At 37.3% G+C, this 21,058-nt stretch overlaps 1 long non-coding RNA gene across 1 annotated transcript in view; it reads left to right on the top strand.

The window, feature by feature from the left end:
• LOC143684752 (uncharacterized) overlaps window positions 1–20,714 on the top strand; it is a 49,716-nt gene extending 29,002 nt beyond the window's left edge. The window contains exon 3 of the long non-coding RNA XR_013176147.1: window positions 20,525–20,714. This is a non-coding gene — a long non-coding RNA (uncharacterized LOC143684752). The remainder of the gene's footprint in view (window positions 1–20,524) is intronic.
• The last annotated feature ends 344 nt before the right edge of the window (window positions 20,715–21,058 follow it).

The following is a 21,058-nucleotide window of genomic DNA, read 5'->3' as shown; positions in this document are numbered from 1 at the left end:
AGGATTGTGCAGTTCATCCAACTCCTCTGTTTTCCTTAAATACTCAACAGTGTGGTTGGTTCCATAGTAAACTCAGAAACCTTTGGAAGCCAAAAGCATGATAATTTTTAATTTTGCTTTTATTGAGCGACAGCAACAGAAAGGTGATAAGATAGTGATGTGCCCATGTGAAAGAGGACAGTGTAGCAATTTAGATGAAGTGTAGCATTAACTCCTCTCCTTTCCCTCCCCCCACTAAGGAAAGGGATAACTTCCATAAGTTTCCTGCATAATATCCTAAATTAATCTGATCTGTCCAACTCTGTCACGAACTTGCAAGTTCAAATGATAAAGTCCCACCTGCGACTTGCCAATTTGATAACAGAGTTTATTATTTGCTATCACATATATTTATGGAAAGTTGGGAGATCTGATATTAAACTGAACTGAGAGATACATTAAAATTTTTTTAATAAAGTTATTCTACTACTTGTGATGCACAAATACATTCATCCAACAAATATTTATTCAGTGAATACTTACTTATCATCTACTATATGCCAGGTACAGTTTTAGACTAGGGGGAGAAAGCAGTGAACAAAATAGACAAAATTGCCTAGTCAAATAGACAAAATTGAAGAGCTGAGGGACAGAATGTACTAACCATGTATCAAATACTAAAATTTTATTATGTCAGTGCTGAAGTACTTGTGACTACTAAGTCTATATTAAAATGTGTGACCCTTATCCTCGGAGTATGTTAGTTTTAAATAAATGTTAGATTTGATTGATAATCCCTATTCTCAGTTTAGCTTACCAAGATTCAATAAAAAAAATTCATTTACAAAATGTGAACTACAATGTATGAAATTACAATAATGTGACATTTCCCATTTTCCAGGGTAAAAAGTTAGTGTAAATGAGCCAGAGTGGTTTGAAGCTGCCAAGAAATTTAAAGTGATCCCAGGGCAAAATTCCCACTTCCCCAAATGGTGACCATGAATTTTCTATACAGGGAATCAGGACAATCTATGTTCTCATAAAAATATGTGTCTTAAGTACTTATAAATTATAATGTGGAAACTGCTTTAAAATTTAATTAAGGACTACAGACCATGGAAGAAAGTATAAGTACAGGAGCCAAGGCATTTAAAGCTGGGCAGAGGTGCAGCTGGGCTACTCTCAGGAAGAAGAATGTTTGGAGCAGCACAGAAATCATGAGAACCGTGAGCAGGAGGGCAATGTAAAAGACAGAAAGGAAACTTGGTAGGGCAAAGTCCCTGCCACAGAGACTTGAGGAAAGGCTAGAAGGAAGGAGACTAGAGTGACTTACTAGCACAATGTCCTAGTTTACAGATCCTTTTCTCCTTTTTCCGATAGTTCCAGTTCTCCTCGTTTTAACCTTCCTTGCTTGATCAAATAAGAGTGAATGTTTCCAGGCTTCCGGAGAAGATGGCGGCTTAGTAAGACGCGCGGGTCTTAGTTCCTCCTCCAGAACAGCAACTAAAGAAACAGAAACAATACGAAACAGCTCCCGGAGCCACGACAGAGACCAAAAGGACAGCGTACCTCATTCTGGAACGGCTGAACGGGAAGGGAGAATCCGCTGCGGTGAGATACCCGAGGGGTGCGCGCTTCCCCGGGCCGGGGCGGCTGGCGACCAGGGGTCTCTTCCACACATGTGACTTCCCGGTCCGATTGGGAACGTTGGATAGCAGGGCCCTCCCGCCACGCTTGGCGTCTTGGGCCAGCTGGGCAATTTGAACCGGCACTTCCCCAAGCCGCGGTGGCCGACGACACCCCCTCCACGCGCGGTTTCCCGGGCCGACTGCGAGATTCGGATTGGCAAGTTAAAGGAGCCACAGCATCTTTTACTGGTGGGACCCGCAGACAGACGAGTGCCACGAGCGCCACCTACTGGGCAGGAAAAGAAAAACAGAGCCCAGAGATTTCACAGAAAAACCTTTCAACCAGCCGGGTCCCACACCCAGGGAAATCTGATCAAATGCCCAGACACCAGCAGAAAATAACAGATCACGCTCGGAAAATTGAAGGTATGGCCCAGTCAAAGGAACAAACCAATAGTTCAAATGAGATACAGGAGCTGAGACAACTAATGCTGAATATATGAACAGAAATGGAAAGCCTCTTCAAAAACCAAATCAATAAATTGAGGGAGGACATGAAGAAGACATGGGCTGAACAAAAAGAAGAAATAGAAAATCTGAAAAAACAAATCACAGAACTTATGGGAGAGAAGGACAAAGTAGAAAAGATGGAAAAAACAATGGATACCTACAATGGTAGATTTAAAGAGACAGAAGCTACAATTAGTGAACTGGAGGCTGGAACATCTGAATTCCAAAAGGAAACAGAAACTATAGGGAAAAGAATGGAAAAACTTGAGCAGGGGATCAGGGAACTGAATGACAATATGAAGCACACAAATATACGTGTTGTGGGTGTCCCAGAAGGAGAAGAGAAGGGAAAAGGAGGAGAAAAACTAATGGAAGAAATTATCACTGAAAATTTCCCAACTCTTATGAAAGGCCTAAATTTACAGATCCAAGAAGTGCAGCGCACCCCAAAGAGAATAGACCCAAATAGGCGTTCTCCAAGACACTTACTAGTTAGAATGTCAGAGGTCAAAGAGAAAGAGAGGATCTTGAAAGCAGCAAGAGAAAAACAATCTGTCACATACAAGGGAAACCCAATAAGACTGTGTAGATTTCTCAGCAGAAACCATGGAAGCTAGAAGACAGTGGGATGATATATTTAAATTACTAAAAGAGAAAAACTGCCAACCAAGACTCCTATATCCAGCAAAATTGTCCTTCAAAAATGAAGGAGAAATTAAACATTTATAGACAAAAAGTCACTGAGAGAATTTGTGACCAAGAGACCAGCTCTGCAAGAAATACTAAAGGGAGCACTAGAGTCAGATACAAAAAGACAGAAGAGAGAGGTATGGAGTAAAGTGTAGAAAGAAGGAAAATCAGATATGATATATATAATACAAAAGACAAAATGGTAGAGGAAAATATTATCCAAGCAGTAATAACACTAAAAGTTAACGGACTGAATTTCCCAATCAAAAGACATAGACTGGCAGAATGGATTATGACCCAGCAATACCACTGCTAGGTATCTACTCAAAGGACTTAAGGGCAAAGACAAAAATGGACATTTGCACACCAATGTTTATAGCAGCATTATTTACAATTGCAAAGAGATGGAAACAGCCAAAATGTCCATCAACAGTTGAGTGGCTAAACAAACTGTGGTATATACATACGATGGAATATTATGCAGCTTTAAGACAGGATAAACTTATGAAGCATGTAATAACATGGATGGACCTAGAGAACATTATGCTGAGTGAGTCTAGCCAAAAACTAAAGGACAAATACTGTATGGTCCCACTGATGTGAACTGACATTCGAGAATAAACTTGGAATATATCATTGGTAACAGAGACCAGCAGGAGTTAGAAACAGGGTAAGATAATGGGTAATTGGAGCTGAAGGGATACAGACTGTGCAACAGGACTAGATATAAAAACTCAAAAATGGACAGCACAATAATACCTAATTGTAATGTAACTATGTTAAAACTCTGAATGAAGCTGCACCGGAACTATAGTTTTTTTGTTGTTGTTTGTTTGTTTGTTTGTATCTTTTGTTTTTTTTTTCTTTTTCCTTTTTTGTATATATATATATTAATTATTATTATTATTTTAATTTTCTTCTCTATATTAACATTCTATACCTTTTTCTGCTGTTTTGCTAGTTCTTTTCCTAAATCGATGCAAATGTACTAAGAAATGATGATCATACATCTATGTGATGATATCAAGAATTACTGAGTGCATATGTAGAATGGAATGATTTCTAAATGTTGTGTTAATTTCTCTTCTTTTTTAATTAATTAAAAAAACTGTAAAAAAAAAAAAAAGAGTGAATGTTTCCTTCTTTCCAGGACACCCTTTACTTTCCCTGTTTAAGTTCTTATTTATTGTCTAGTATCTTCAACCTTTGGCCTGTCTTCGCTGAGGAAGGAAAATTGTTTTGATTTATATAATCTATGTTCTGATATATCAGACAAGTCCTTTAAATTTTTAAAAATATTTGTACTGAGAAATCTTCACACATACAGTCTGTGCTGGTTTGAAAGGATGATGTGCCCTAAAAAAGCCATGTTGTAATCCTGATCCATCTTGTGGAAGCAGCCGTTTCTTTAAATCCCTATTCAGTATTGTAGGTTGGAAACTTGATTAGAATATTTCCACCGAGATGTGGCACAACTGTAGATATTAACCTCTGATTAGAGGAAGGTGTGCCTCCACCCATTCCAGGTAGGTCTTGATTAGTTTACTGGAATCCTTTAAAAGAGGAAACATTTTTGGAAAAAGTAAGAGAGATGTGAGAAACTTGAGAGTCCACCAGCCAGAGACCTTTGGAGATAAAGAAAGAAAATGCCCCCGGGGGAGCTTCATGAAACAATAAGCCTGAGGGGAAAGTAGCAGATGTCACCATGTTCATCATGTGCTTTTCCAATTGAGAGAAAAACCTTGAATGTCATTGGCCTTCTTGAACCAAGTTATCTTTCCCTGAATGCCTTAGATTGAACATTTCTATAGTCTTGCTTTAATTTGGGCATTTTCATGGGCTTATAACTATAAACTTGCAATTTATTAAATTCTCTTTTTTTGAAAGCTGCTCCATTTTTGGTATATTGCATTCCAGCAGCTTGCAAATGAGAATATCCATAGTATACAATCAACGGCCCACAGTATCATCACATAGTTGTATATACATCACCATGATCACTTTTAGAACATTTGTGCCACTCCAGAGAAAGAAAAAAGAAAAAACTCACATATCCTATACCCCTTAGACATTCTCTCATTGACCACTAGTATTTCAATCTACCCAGGGTTTTTGCCCCTTATCTTTCTTTATTCATTTGTTTCTTTATCCTTATATTTTTCCCATCTATTCATACCCTGGATAAAAGGAGCATCAGTTAGACACAAAGTTTATACAGCCACACAGTCACATTGTAAAAGCTATATAGTTATATAGTTTTCTTCAAAATCAAGGCTACTGGGGGTGCATGGGTGGTTCAGTGGTAGAATGCTTGTCTTCCATGTGGGAGACCTGGATTTGATTCCCAGACTATGCACCCCACCCTCACCAAAAAATAAATCAAGGCTACTGAAACAGTTCAACAATTTCAGGTAGTTCACTCTAGCCACTCCAATGCACCATAAACTAAAAAGGGATATCTATCTAATGCTTAAGAATAACCTCCAAGATAACCTCTCCACTCTAAATCTCTCAGCCACTGAAACTTTATTTTGTTTTATTTCTCTCTCCCCCCCTTTTGATCAGGAAGGCTTTCTCAATTCCATGATGATTGGTCCTGGCTTATCACGGGAGTCCTATCCCATATTGCTAGGGAGATTTACACCCCTGGGAGTCATGTCCCAAGTAGAGAGGAGAGCAATGAATTCATCTGCTGAGTTGGCTTAGAGAGAACAGCCACATCTGAGCAACAAAAGAGGTTCTCTGGGGGTGACTCAATTCCCTTTAATCTTAAGAGGCCTCAATCTCTTTCTATGAAATGAGGGGATGGAAAATATATCAAATACAACAGAGACTATAAGTAACAGAAAACATAGCTCTAGTTGACATAATTTAGTTGACTTAATAACTAGAAGTACAGAAATTGAGCAGGCATTGAGGTAGGTTTTATCAAGTCACTCTGCTTTATTTTTTTCACAATTCCCTCTCCCAAATATGCCCATCTCTGAGAGCTGGCTTCATCATCAGGATAGCATTACTCCTGATTATAAAATGACTGAAGAACTTACAGTTTTACATCCCCATCTCTCAACTTTGAGAAGAAAGTGTGTCTCTTCTGGTGTTCTCTTTTAATAACAAGGAATTTTCTTTCCTAGAGGTTTCTGGAAAACTTCCCTCCTTATTGGCCTAAATTGGGTCACATTCCAATGCCTAATCCCATCCTAATGGCAGGGACCTTTATATATTGATTGGCTTAGGTCTGGATACCTAAAATAATGAGATTGTGCATTCTGCTAAGCTAGGCCCATTCCCAAAGCACATAGACAGCACTGGGGAGGTAGAATATTCATTGAAAATTGGGCTGACCAAGGGAATCAGCCACCAGTAATATCTACTATAGGAGTGTCAGGCTAAGAGATTAATCTCTTCTAACTCTAAAACTCAATAATTTAAAATCTCAAGTATTTCTGCTCATAATATAGTAAAAGCTAATTGAATACAAAACAATAGGTGAAGCTTTGATGGCAGTGAACTACAACTGAGTGAACAAAAAGTTTTATGCCAGAGAAGACTGCAGGACAGAATGATATTTTGCCAGAGGCATAGCTCTATTATCTCCTTTTTTTTTCTATTTTAAAAATACTTTTATTAAGATATCTTCACACACATACAGTCCACCCAAAGTATATAATCAATAGGTCACAATAGCATCATATCATGCATCACCATGCTTTTTTTCTCTCTATTTTTCTTATTATCTCTTGATAATATCTGGAAAGAAGACCACAGGCTTCAGTCAAGTGGGAAGAAATGGAAGAAGCAATGCTTAGTTGTGTGGGAGGAGGAAGGATTGCTCAACATATCCTAAATTTTACCATATCGAATATATTAAGAGTTTTATAAATGTTAAAGTTTGATGGTAAGATAGCTGACAAAAAAGCTCTTCAGCCTTTGACCAGGTCTTTAATTATATTAAGTTAAACTAGAGGTAATAAATGTTTTGTAGGTCAAAAATAATTAGATATCAGCAATTATCTGGTTCAACCTAATAAGATCCTTCCCAACACGTCTTAAAAATAAATGCTCTCAAGCAAAACAACAAATATAGAAGATTTATGAAAGAAAACATGTCTCAGGACATAAATTCTCTTTTAATCTGATGGCCCTGGTGCTACTTTCAAACTCTTTTATACCTCAGAAAAGCCATGTTCTTCAGTCCTCACTCATTATTGTTGTATGGGGTCTTTTTTGATTAAGTTGTTTACACAGAGATGTGACCCACCCAATTGTGGGTGGGACCTTTTGATTAGGTGGTTTCCATGGAGATGTGTCTCTACCTATTCAAGGTGGGGTCACTTACTGGAGTCCTTTATGAAGGAACAATTTTGGAAAGAGGTTCAGAGTTAACACCAATGGAGATCTTTGGAGATACAAAAAGAAAACACCCCCAGCGAAGCTGTTTGAAAGGAGAAGCCAGGAGAGAAAGCTAGCAGAGGTTGCCATGTGCCTTCCCAGTTGACAGAGAAATCCCAAGCATCATCAGCCATTTATTGAGTCAAGGTATCTTTCTCTGGATGCTTTTTTGGGCATTTTTATGGCCTTGGAACTGTAAACTAGTAACTTAATAAATTCCCTTTATAAAAGCCAACTCATTTCTGGTATATTGCATTTCCAGCAGCATGAACTAAAATCAGCCCCCTGAGACTACATTTATGGTACAATATATGACAAAATAGAAAAAACTAAATTATATTTCACATGGTGTTTTTGCCCTGTCTTGGGGAATGTATAGTAAATCCAGCACATGTTTCTCTCTGTTCAAATTTTTTTTGGGGGGTACATAGTCCAGGAATTGAACCTGGGTATCCCACATGAAAGGTAGGCATTGTAACCACTGAACTACCCATGCACCCTTCTCTGTTCATTTTTAACAGTTTTTTTTCACACATCATACAATCCAACTGTGCTAGTTTGAAGGTATTGTGTACCCCAGAAAAGCCATGTTTTAACCCTCATCCATTCTTGTGGGACCAGCCATTTCTTTTAATCCTAACTCAATACTGTAGGTTGGAAACTTCTGATTAGATTATATACACAAAGAGGTGGTAGGCCCAATTGTGGGTGTGACCCTTTTATTAGATGAAGATGTAACTCCACCTATTCTAGGTGGGTCTTGATTAGTTTATAAGAATCCGTTAAAAAAGGAAATATTTTGGAGAAAGCCAGAAATGACAGAGCCAACAGAAACTTCAGAGAGAGAGCTGATGCAGATGCTGACACTTGGAGATCAGAGACACAGATATTTAGAGATGCTTGGAGTCCAACAGATGTCGCCATGGGATGTTAAGTGAACCGGAACAAGGAGAGAGTCAAGGGAAGCCAAGAGATGAAAGCCAGCCGTGGAGAAGCAAAGTGAGGAACCTCCACAGGAACAGAGGCTGAAAGCTATTAGCTTTAACCCAGGAACAAGGGACCAGCAGATGCCTGCCATGTGACTTTCCAGCTGACAGAAGTGTCCTAGACTCATCAGCCTTCCTTGAATTAAGGTATCTTTCCCTGGATACCTTAGTTTGGGCATTTTTATAAGGCTTAGAACTGTAAACTTGTAACTTTTAAAATTCACTTTATAAAAGTCATTCCAACTCAGGTATATTACATTCCAGCAGCTTGCAAACTAATACACCAACCTAAGTAAAAAAATCAATGGTTCCTGCTATAATCACAGAGCCATGCCTTTGCTACCACAATCCATATGAAGATATTTCCTTTACTTCCACAAAAGATCCCATACCTCTCCCCCGTATCCCTCACTTGTTGACATTTAGTTTTGGTATACTGCCTTTCTTGCGTTCAATGAAAGTATATTACAATGTTACTGTTGACTATAGACCCTATTTGGCTCTGATTGTATTTTTCCTGTATACCATTCCATTTTCAACACTTTGCAATGTTGACATTCATTTGTTCTCACTCATGCAAAAACTTTCTTATATTTGTACATTTAATCACAATCATTGTCCACTCTAGACTTTCCTAAGTTATATCATCTCAGTCTTTAACTTCTATCTTTTCTTCTGGTGTTATACATACCCACAGCCCTTCTCCCTCAATCTTACTCACATTGAGCTTCATTTGGTGTACTTTACTATTGTGTTACCATTAGATGGTGTTGTGCTACCCATTTCTGAATTTTTACATCAGTCCTTGTCAAGGTCAGGTTCATGTGTCAACCTGGCCAAGTGGTGGTACCAGCTTGTCTGGTAGGGCAAGTGCTGGCCTGTCTGTTGCTATGAGGACATTTCATAGAATTAAATCGTGATCACATCGGCTGCATCCACAGCTGATTCCGTTTGTAATCAGTCAAGGGAAGTGTCTTCTGCAATGAGTGATACTTAATCTAATCATTGGAAGCCTTTTAAGGAGGGTTCAGAAGAGATAGGCTTCTTTCCTGCTTCAGCCAGCGAGACTCTCCTGTGGAGTTCATCCAGACCCTCCCTCGGAATCGTCAGGTTCACAGCCTGACCTACAGATTTTGGACTCTACATTCCCACGGTTATGTGAGACACTTTTATAAATTTTATATTTATGAATATTTCCTGTTGATTCTGTTTCTCGAGAGAACCCTAACTAATACAGTTCTGTTGCACATTCTGTGCTCCTTCAGCACTAAATGCTCAATCTCTGCCCTCCTTCTATCTCCTGAAAACCTGTGCCCTTAACTTTAAGTCTCAAAGTTCATAATTAATGTTAGTTAATGTTAGTTCATATTAGTGAAACCATACAGTATTTGTCAGTTTGTCTCTGTCTAATTGCACTCAGCATAATGTCCTCAAGGTTCACTCATGTTGTTACATGCTTCATGACTTTATTCTGTTTTACAGCTGTATAATATTTCACTGAATGTATATACCACAGCTTGTTTAGCCACTCATCCATTGATGGACACTTGAGCTGTTTCCAACTCTTGGATATCATAAATAATGCTACTATAGACATTGGTGTGCAAATGTCCATTTGTATCCTTGTCTTCAGGTCCTCTGAATAAATACTTAGCAATGGGATTGCTTGATCATATGGAAATTCTATACTTAGATTCCTGAGGAACCACCAAACTGCCTTCCAGAGCAGTTGCACCATTTTACATTCCCAGAAACAATGGATGTGTGCCTCTTTCTCGACATCCTCTCCAGCACTTGTCATTTTCTGTTGCTATTTTTTTTTTTTATATAATGGCCATTCTAGTGGGTGTGAGATGATACCTCATTGTCATTTTAATTTGCATTTTCCTGACAACCAGTAAAGTTGAGCATCTTTTCATATGCCTTTTAACCATTTGTATTTTCTCTTCTGAAAAATGTCTTTTCATGTCTTTTGACCATTTTTTAATTGGGTTGTTTGCCATTTTGTTGTTGAGTTGTAGAATCTCTTTATATATTCTGGATATTAAACCTTTATCTGATATGTAGTTTCCAAATATTGTCTACCATTGCATAAGCTGCCTTTGTACTTTCCTGACTAAGTTCTTTGATGCACAGAAGTGTTTAACTGAAGAAATCCTATTTATCTATTTTTTTTCATTGCTTGTGCTTTGGATGTAAGGTCTAGAAAACAACCTCCTATTCAAGATTTATAAGATATTTCCCTACATTTTCTTCTAAAAATTTTATGGTCTTAGCTCTAATGTTTAGGCCCTTGATCCATTTAAGGTTAATTTTTTCATAGTGTGTAAGATATGGCTCCTCTTTCATTCTTTTGCATATGGCTATCCAGTTCTCCAAACACCATTTATTGAAGAGGCTGCTCTATCTGATGTGGGTTGGCTTGACTGCCTTATCAAAGATCAATTGTCTATAGATGACAGGGTCTATTTCTGAACACTCAGTTCAATTCCATTGATCAGTATATCTATCTTTATTCTAGTACCCCACTGTTTTGACCATTATAACTTTGTAATATGCTTTAAAGTCAGGTAGTGGGAAATCTCCCACTTTATGTTTTTCTTCTCAAGATGTTTTTAGCTATTTACATGGAAGGGCACTCTGCCCTTCCACATAAATTTGATATTTAAAAAAAATATTTTTATTGATACATCTTCAAACACATACATTCCATATATGGTGTACAGTCAATGGCTCACAATATTAATCATTATGATCATTTTTAAGAACATTTGCATCACTCCAGAAAAAGAAAACGAAAAAACTCATACATACCATACTCCTTACCCCTCCCTCTCATCAAACACTAGTATTTCCAACTACCCAATTTATTTTACCCTTTGTCCCCCCTATTATTTATTTATCATATTTTTTACTCATCCATCCATACCCTGGATAAAAGGAGCATCAGATACAAGGTTTTCACAATCACACAGTCACTTTATATAGTTGATAATTGGTTTTTCTATTACTGTAAAGTAAGTTGTTTGGATTTTAATTGGTATTACTTTGAATCTATATATTAATTTGATAGATCTGACATCTTAAGTAAATTGGTCTTCTAATCCTGAACACAGTATGTTTTTCCATATATTTAGGTCTTCCATGATTTCTTTTACCAATTTCTTGTAGTTTTCTGTGTATAGGTCTTTTGTGGCCTTGGTTAAATTTATTCCTAAATATTTTATTCTTTTGGTTGCTATTGTAAATGGATTTTTTTCTGGATTTCCTCCTTAGATTGTTCATCACTAATGTATAGAAACAGTACTGATTTTTGGGTGTTGATTTTGTACCCTGACACTTTACTATATTCATTTATTAGCTCTAGTTGCTATGTTGTAGTTTTTTTTTTTTTATATTTTCAATGTATAGTTATCATGTCATTTGCAAACAGTGAGAGTTTTACTTCTTCCTATCCAATTTGGGCATCTTTATTTCTTTTTCTTGTATAATTGTTCTGGCTAGAACTTCCAGCACAATGCTGAATAACAATGGTGACATTAGGCATCTTTGTCTTGTTCCTGATCTGAGCTTTCAGTCTTTCCCCATTGAGGATGACATTAGCTGTGGGTTTTTCATATCTCCCACATCAAGATGTTGAATTTTGTTAAATGTCTTTTCTGCAGCAATCAAAATGATCATGGGTCTTTCCACTTGGACTTATTCACATGGGGTATTACATTAATTGATTTCCTTGTGTTGAACCATCCTTGCATACCTAGAATAAATCCCATTTGGTTAAGTTGTATAGTCCTTTTAACGTGCTGCTTCATTCTATTTGCAAGTATTTTTGTTGAGCAATTTTCATCTATATTCATTAAAGAGATTGGTCCATAACTTTCTTTTCTTGTAGTAACTTCGACTTTGGTATTAGGGTAATATTAGCTTCATAGAATGAGTTAAGTAGCTTTCCCTCCACTTCAATTTTTTTGGAGAGTGTGAGTACGACTGGAACTAATTATTTCTTGAATGCTTGATAGAATTCACATGTGAACCCATCTGGTCCTGAACTTTTCTTTTTTGGGAGCTTCCTGATGACTAATTCAATCTCTTTATTTATGATTGGTTTGTTCGGTCATCTATTTCTTCTTGTGTCAATGTTGGTTGGTCATGCCTTTCTAGGAAGTTGTCCACTTTATCTACATTGTCTATATTACTAGCATATAGTGCTCATGGTATCCTCTCATTGCCTCCTTTATTTCTGTGGTGTCAGTGGTTATGTCTCTTCTTCTGTTTCTGATTTTATTTATTTGCATCCTTTTTATTTTCGTTAGCCTAGCTAAGGGTCCATTGATTTTATTGATTTTCTCAAAGAACCAACTTCTGGTTTTGTTGATTTTCTTGATTGTTTCATGTTCTCAATTTCATTTATTTCTGGTGTAATATTAATAATTTCTTTCCTTTTGTTTGCTTTGGGGTTAGTTTGCTGTTCTTTCTCTATTTCTTCCAGGTAAACAGTTAATTCCTTGATTTTTGCTCTTTCTCCCTTGTTAATACAGGCATTTGGGCAATAAATTTCCCCCTCAGCAGCATCTTTACTGCATCCCATAAATTTGGTATGTTATGTGTACTAGTTTATAAGTTGCTGGAATGTGATATACCAGAACAACTTTTAAAAAGGAAATTTTATAAGTTGCAAGTTTACAGTTCTCAGCCTATAAAAAGGTCCAAACTAAGGCATACAGGGAAAACATACCTTAATTCAAGAAAGGCCAATGTGTCTGGAACACCTCTATCAGCTGAGAAACCCTTGCTCCTGGGCTTCATTGCTTTCAGCCTCTTTTCCCCTGGGGGGTTCCTCATTTTGCTTCTCCGGGGCTGGCTTTCATCTCTTGACTTCTTTGGCTCTCTCATAGTAACATCTGCTAAGCTCAAGAATCTCCAAACATCTATGTCTCTGTTCTGTTACTGTCAGCATCTGTGTTAGCTCTGCTCTGAAGTTTCTGTCAAAGCTCTGTCGTTTCTAATTCTTTCCAAAATGTTTCCTCTTTTAAAGGTTTCCAGTAAGCTAATCAAGACCCACCTGGAATGAGTGGAGACACATCTCCATATAATAAAAAGGTCACAACCCCATGGAGATAATCCAATCAAAAGTTTCCACCAACAGTATTGAATAAGGATTAAAAGAAATGGCTACCTTCAACAAGATTGAATCAGAATTAAAAATATGGCTTTTCTGGGTACATAATACTTTCAAACCAGTGCATTGCGTTTTTCATTTGACTCAAGAGATTTACTGATTTCTTTTGTAATTTCTTCCTTGACCCACTGGTTGTTTAAGAGTGTGTTGCTTAGCCTCCATATACTTGTGAATCTTCTGGCCCTCAGGCTGTTATTGATTTCCAACTTCATTCCATTATGACCCAAGAAAGTGCTTTGTATAATTCTATCTTTTTAATTCATTGAAACTTGCTTTGTCATCCAGCATATGTTCTATCCTTGAGAACAATCCACAAGCACTTGAGAAAAATGTGTATCCTGCTGTTGTGTGATGTAGTGTTCTGTAAATGTCTTGTAAGTCTATAGTATTATTCAAATCTCGCTTCCTTATTGATCCTCTGGCTAGATGTTCTATCCATTGATGAGTGGGGAATTGAAGTCTCCAGCTATTACTGTAGAGGTGTTTACTTCTCCCTTCAGTGTTGTCAGAGTTTACCTCATATATTTTGGAGCACTCTTGCCCAGTGCATAAATATTGATGATTGTTATGTCTTCTTGTTGAATTGTTCTTTTTGTCAACACATAGTGTCCTTCTTTATCTCTTTTCATTGTTTTACATTTGAAGTCTAATTTGTCAGATATTAGTATAGCTACCCCTGCTCTTTTCTGGTTGTTGTTTGCATGAAATACCAATTGTGCTGGTTTGAAAGGATTATGTACCCTAGGAAAGCTGTGTTTTAATCCTAATCCCATTTTGTAAAGGCAGCCATTTCTTCTAATTCCTATTCAGCATTGTATGTTGAAAACTGTAATCAGATCATCTCCCTGGAGATGTGATTTAATCAAGAATGGTGCTAACTGGATAAGCTAAAGGCATATCTCCACCCATTCGGGTGGGTCTTGATTAGTTTCTGAAGTCCTATAAAAGAGGAAACATTTTGGAAAATGAAAGAGATTCAGAGAGAGCAGAGAATGCTGCAGCATCATGAAGCAGAGAATCCACGAGCCAGCGACGTTTGGAGATGAAGGAGGAAAATGGCTTCTGGGAAGTTTCATGAAACAAGAAGCCAGGAGAGAAAGCTAGCAGATGATGCCGTGTTCCTGGACCCCAAGAAAAGACCTGCCACATAGTACCTGGGTACACATAGAGCCACGTACCAACTCCAGCTCTTGATTGGCAAACCTGGGAAGCTGGAATCCAGCTCTGAAAAGACTTTTTTTTTTTTAACTTCTTAACAACTCTTTAGGTAGAACTGCTAGCTCTCTTGGGCTTCAGCACTGACCCAGGCAAGGGTGGAATTGAGGAATGTTTGAGAGACAAAATAATAGTCAGGTGAGTGGGGACATTTCCCTAAAGGGTATATCTTCCTCAAGAAAAGGGGATGGGGCCCAGCTCAACTGGTGACCCTCCTTCAGGGAATTCAGGTCCCAGGGGCTAGAAAACAGAACCAACCTAAGCCCATCCTCTATTTCAACCTCTGTCCTAACCACACCATTGGCAGGGAGAGTCTACTGAAATTAAAGGCACTGTAAAACTCTATACTGGTGGGAAGCTGGAATCAGATAAGTGCCACTTGCTGGTCAGGATAGAAAAGCACAGAGTTTAGAGGCTCCATGGGAAAGTCTGACAACCTGCTGGTCTCATCCTCTGGGAAACTTGAAACTGGCTACTCTCCCCTCCTGCACTTTTCCTTCTGCACCAGACGTCATTATCATCTGCTTTGGCTCCACAGATACTTAGAATCTTAACTAAAAGATGCCTGAAGGAAAATAGATCAACAAGGGCACATTCTGTGATGCCATTGAATTGTAAAATCACAGGGAATCATAAATCATGTGTTTTTAAGGCAAAGTTTGATGTTGATATTACCGTTAACTGGAAATTGTGTTTAAAACATAAACGTAGATTAACATTTGAGTTTAAAAGTAAACTATTTTTAAAATACATTTTCCAATTCAAACTAGTACCATATCATATTTAATATCTGACAGTTATAAAAAATCTTAAAGTTTTAATACCTGTTTTTCTATGTTCTCCACAGATAGCGCATATCAACAGTGGTATTTTGATAGGTCATAAAAAATCATTGCAAGAAATAGTTAAAATAAGCATTTAAAATATTTTTTTACTAAAGTAAAAAATGGCATATCTGATAGCTCTAGAGTCACATAGCTTTCTCATAAATAGACTAGATGAACTGAGGAACTGTAGATAGCACATGAACATTATGTATCAGGAGTCATTTCATTCAATCCTTTGTTCAACACTATTTAGTACACCTGTAACATATAAGGCCATATGCAAAGAATTATGCCCACAGTGGGCTTATGGTTTCTTAGGAGGAATAAAGATATGTGCCTGAACAATCATAATGCAAGACGGAAAGCAAAAGGTAACTTGAGAAGTACAGTGAGCATGTTTCAGGGGAGCAAGATTGTTGCTGAAGGAGGAATGTGTCATTTGAACTGGGCGTTGAAAGACAGAGATTTGTATGTACCAAGATGTGGTAGGAAGTGCATCCTGGGCAGAAAAAAACAGCATGCATGTGGTAAAATGAAATGGGTGTCTAGGAAACAGCAAAATGTTTAGCATGGCTCCAATATGGAATTTAAAAAGATTAATAAGTAATAAGTTGGAAAGATGGATTGACCTAGATAAGGAAGGATCAACAAAGCCAGGCTAGTGAGTTCTGTGATATTCTATAGGCAATGGGGAGCTATTATTGATTTTTAAGCAAGGCAGAAACAGTGGCCCCCAAACTGTATTTCATGTGAAGAACATCCTGCAGGGCAGAGAGTAAGGTTGGAGGAAGTTAGCAGACTTTTGTGTTTCCAGATGAGAGCTAATGAAAGCCTAAGTTATATTGTCTGGCATTCTCCTATTCCTTTTTAAGGCCACCCAGTCCTTTTATATACCACCCAACTGCTGGCAAAACAAAGGGAATTTTGACCTGCTCTCTTCTAACTTTTGGTAAACTTTGTTGTCAGCTCTTTTTACAAATCAATAACTCCATAAATTCTATCTTAACTCCATGACTTCTATCTTAACTCTGGGCCCCATTAATTTGACCTTCAATCTTATTTTTCTAGTATTTGGTCACTATTTTTTTATGTGGTCTCTGCTCTGATTCACTTTTCCATCCTTGTATGACTCCACCATCTCAGGCTCACGCTGCCTCATGTTAGTCTTAGCACTACAGGACAAAATCCACATATTTCAATTAGGATTCTTGGTTGCAAAAAGAAATTACTCTAGCTAGGTTAGGCAGAGAAATAATCTAATAAAGCCTATTTGGTACTTCATGGTATCTCCAAGAGGCCTAGAGAGTCAGGCCCATAGCCTCTGCAGCCAGGAACAATGCCTACCTCATACTGTGAGGGCTTCTCCGGGGAGTGGGCACTTCAGCTGCCCTTTGTCACAGACACCACAGGGAACCCAGCACCAGAAATGTCACCAAGGATATTCTGGAAGAGCTGGTGCCTCTACTGCCATTCTTATGAAATAATAGATTCCAAGGGCTCCTGCTTCCTAAATTTGTTAACTTCTGAATCGCATCTTTGGGATCATGTCTGATTGGTGAAGCCTAAGCCATATGCAGAGATGGATTTACCATTAGCTTGAGTTAATGAAGTTTAAGCTTCAGGGTCCTTCATTTGCACAGCTTCCAAGATCCTGAGAGAGCCCTAGAAATATGTTTTTTGTAAAATTTGCTAAAATAAGCTATTGTAAGTCTGACTTCCCCATCACATTTACCAACTTTATGTACTATTACCAACAATGAGTTGTGAAGTTTAAAGAAACTTTTCTAAACTACCAATAATAAAAGAACTAATTTTGGGTCAGGCCACAGTGGCTCAGCAGGCAAGTATGCTCGCCTGCCATGCCAGAGGACCTGGGTTCGATTCCCGGTGCCTGCCCATGTTAAAAAAAAAAATAGAACCAATTCTGATCAGCAATCTCAAGAACAGACTAAATTATTTTTTTATCCTTTTTATAAAAAGTATTACAAAGTTGTCATGTGATGAGGCAATAAAAGATTATTCATCTAAAAGAAAAAAGAAAAAAGTTATTAAAGAAGTGCCATAGACAATTAATTAATTTTAAAAAGTATATATATCTTTTGGATTTTGTGATATTTGTAGTAATGGTCAGCTTTGTCAAATTTGTAATTTGCTGTGATTTTTTTCCCCTCATTTTAAATAAGTACTGAATTTTCACCTGATTTTAAGTTCATAATTTTGCAGTTTTTTCCTCAAAGAAGTCCCCACCAAAACTGTATATGCTTCAAGCCCTACAAAACCAGTATCTGCCCCTGGCCATATCCCTGAACTCTAACTAAACTGAGGCTAGGAAAGAGAGCCAATTTCAAAATATGAAAATTCCTCAAACATAGGAAAGGTGTTCAAATTAGGTTGGGAGACCCCAAACATGAGGAATATCCCTTACACTGTGTCTGGGCATATGCCTGGCATTTGAGAATATCTCTTTTCTTGTGGAGATGCACTTGAATAGGAGAGTCAGGTACAGATAATAGAAATATGACATAGTCATGTTGAGAAATTGGATTGTGCCCGGGAAAAAATGACCCTGAGCATTGGCATAGATGATTGTCAGGAAGCTGGTAACAATAACCAGGATAGACATCTCAGAGCTGATACAGATTTGGAGAGGGTAGTGGGGTGAAATTGGGAAGACAAGAGAGTTTGTTTTTAAACATTCTGAGACTCAAGTTAGGTAAGCATATATAAGAAGTAAGGTTGGCAGACCTACTGGTATTAATTCACCATCACAGTGCTGAATTAAGGGTAGCAAAAATTACATTTGTAAAAGATAACAGAATTCAAAGGGGCAAAATAAAATAAAATTGATTTAGAAAAAAATCAACAAATGTATTTAAAGAGCAAGTGTAATTGAAGAGCCTATTAGGTAATACATCTTTCATCATTAAATCCCAGAAAGATTGTTTTGCTTTCAATCAAATTTTAACTTTTTATTTTAAAAATAGCAAAATTAGAAAGAATTACCCAAATAAAACATGGTTGGTTTACATAAACACTTATATTACTAGCAACTATTTATAGAGGGCTTATCAAGCTCTGAGTATTAAAGCTAATACTTTATGTATATTACTTTCGTTATTCCTTATAACAACCCTATATGGTAATGCCATTATTCCCATCTCATGAATGAATAAACTGAGGTTAAATTCCTGCTCCTTTGTGGGCAGTAGTCTGAACTCTAAAGCTCATGCTCTTAACCAGAGCATTAGACTGCTCTGCAGCATTTGGCAGTGCTGCCATCATTATTTTGTTAGAACACACCTATGTGAAGAGAGCATTATGAAAAAATCAGTGATTTTTCCCACCACAACCATATCAAGTTAAATTTATCTATGATAGTCTCACACCCTTACTAAAGAACAGTGACCCATTCAGAGTTGCAAGAAATAAATGTCAAGGTAGACTGAATTGCTGGAATATAAATTAAGCTTTTGGCAACTCTCTGCTGCTTGGAGCGAAGAGCTTGTTTAAGTGAGGCAGCATGGCTTAATGTGAGTTTGTTGGAAAAACAGGAAAAGAGAAATTATTTATGTATGGAAAATTAGGTTTACTCTTTCTTTTCCTTTCAAGTTTCAAATGGGGGACTTAAATAACTGAGCTTTAGGGAAAATAAGACCAGGAAGCCTTGGGCATCTTTACCCAGTGCTTACCTACAGGCATATAGTTGCACAGGGGTGATGAAACAATTCTATATTTCCAGTCCAAGTGAGGGAGAAAATAGAGATAAGAAGAAGCTATAAATTAGCTACTTCTTTTCTCTCTTTTAGCCAGTGTAGGTAACTGAATGATATTCTTATGTAATTCACATTATATATAAAGTAATCATATTCCCATTTTTTGACCTTATTTATCAAAATTATTTTTCAAATGGTTCTTTTCACTTGTCAAAATTATTTTTCTTATTTGTTTATTGCCCATCTTTTCCTCTAGAGCATCATTTTTAACAGTGGTAATGTCACCCCCCCCAATGGAACAAAATCTGGTTCTTGTGGAACAGAAAAACATAATCTTTTTATATACAAAACACATATATAGACATAAACATACATATCGTGTATCTGTGGTATGGAAATTTCAAGGTGAGGGTGGGTAGTAAAAACTATCTATTAAGATTCCTTAGGTGGCCCAATAATGAAAAAAAAAGGTAGAGAAACAATATTCTAAAGGGTAGACTTCATAAGGGCAGGGACCACGTAAACTTTGTTGGTTGTAGGCCCACTGACTAGCAATGCTTTGCACATGGTAAGACCTTAATGAATATTTTGATGAACTAACTCTTCATTTGCCTTGTCAGTGACAAATTACATTCTCCATAGTGTCATTATTTTAGGAGGGGAAAATAGGATGGGGGAAAGGAAATTATGTCGAGGAATTTTTCTTTTCTGGAGGAAACTAGGCAGTTGGAGCAGAAGTACATATGGAAATAATCAAGGTTTCAACTCAGAAGTGGTTACTTTCTCCCCCATGTTTTACAAATTTGTCTGTCACACGTAGCCAGTACCAACTTTCAGATATCTCCATGCAAAATGCTTAATTAAAAACTGACATCCAACAAAAACTCAAAAATGGACAGCACAATACTACCTAATTGTAATGCAATTATGTTAAACACTGAATGAAGCTGCATCTGAGCTATAGTTTTTTTTGTTTTTTTTATTTTTATATATTTTTTGTATTTTTTATTTTTATTTTTTTCTCTATATTATCATTTTATTTCTTTTTCTGTTGTCTTGCTATTTCTTTTTCTAAATCGATGCAAATGTACTAAGAAATGATGATCATACATCTATGTGATGATATTAAGAATTACTGATTGCATATGTAGAATGGAATGATTTCTAAATGTTGTGTTAGTTAATTTTTTTTAATTAATTAAAAAAAACAAAACAAAAACTGACATCCAGGGTGGTAGACTGGTGGCTCACTGTAGAATTCTCGCCTGCTGTGCCGGAGACCCGGGTTCAATTCCTGGAGCCTGCCCATGTAAAAACAAAACAAAACAAAACAAAATGCCTGACATCCAGCATTTAAATCAGGACCTTCTTGTTATTCTCATGCTTTACCCTATGTCCTCACTAGGGATTGGTGTATCTGCCACATGAGCCCACACTTGAACTTATGAGCTTGAAGCCCTGACTGCCAAGAAGTGCTTACAAGTGGGTGTAAGGTTTGAGAGAAGAGAGATGCTACAACGTCCAGTCATTTCAGAGTGTCTGTTCCTGGCCAGGCAGGCCCCATGGCCTACCTCCTTACAGACTCACATGGATCCTTTCAGGTGAGAATTGGGGCAGCTGAAGATTATTGAGACAGTGGGACTTTTTTGTGGTCTCTTTCTATTTCCCCAACCCAACACTTCTTCCTGCAGTTTCCTTTCTTCAAGCAAAAGTTACAATAGAAATGCCACAATCATGGTCTGGTGCTGTTCTCCCCACCTCTGTGTTTTAAATGCTTATGGTCTTCCTGGAAAATCCTTTTAATACAAGGATCTTCTAGATATTCCATTGTCTACTGTTTGGAACAGATTCTATTAGCTTTCTGCATGTCCTGTCCTACACACTTCGAATGGCATGAGATTTCAATATATCAGGACAGAAACATTTGTAACAGTCATAT

This window comes from Tamandua tetradactyla, chromosome 5 (genome assembly GCF_023851605.1).
Source record: "Tamandua tetradactyla isolate mTamTet1 chromosome 5, mTamTet1.pri, whole genome shotgun sequence".
In the NCBI taxonomy this organism is placed as follows: Eukaryota; Metazoa; Chordata; class Mammalia; order Pilosa; family Myrmecophagidae; genus Tamandua; species Tamandua tetradactyla.
The sequence above is the reverse complement of the archived record's forward strand: the minus strand, read 5'-3'. Positions and strand labels throughout refer to the sequence as shown.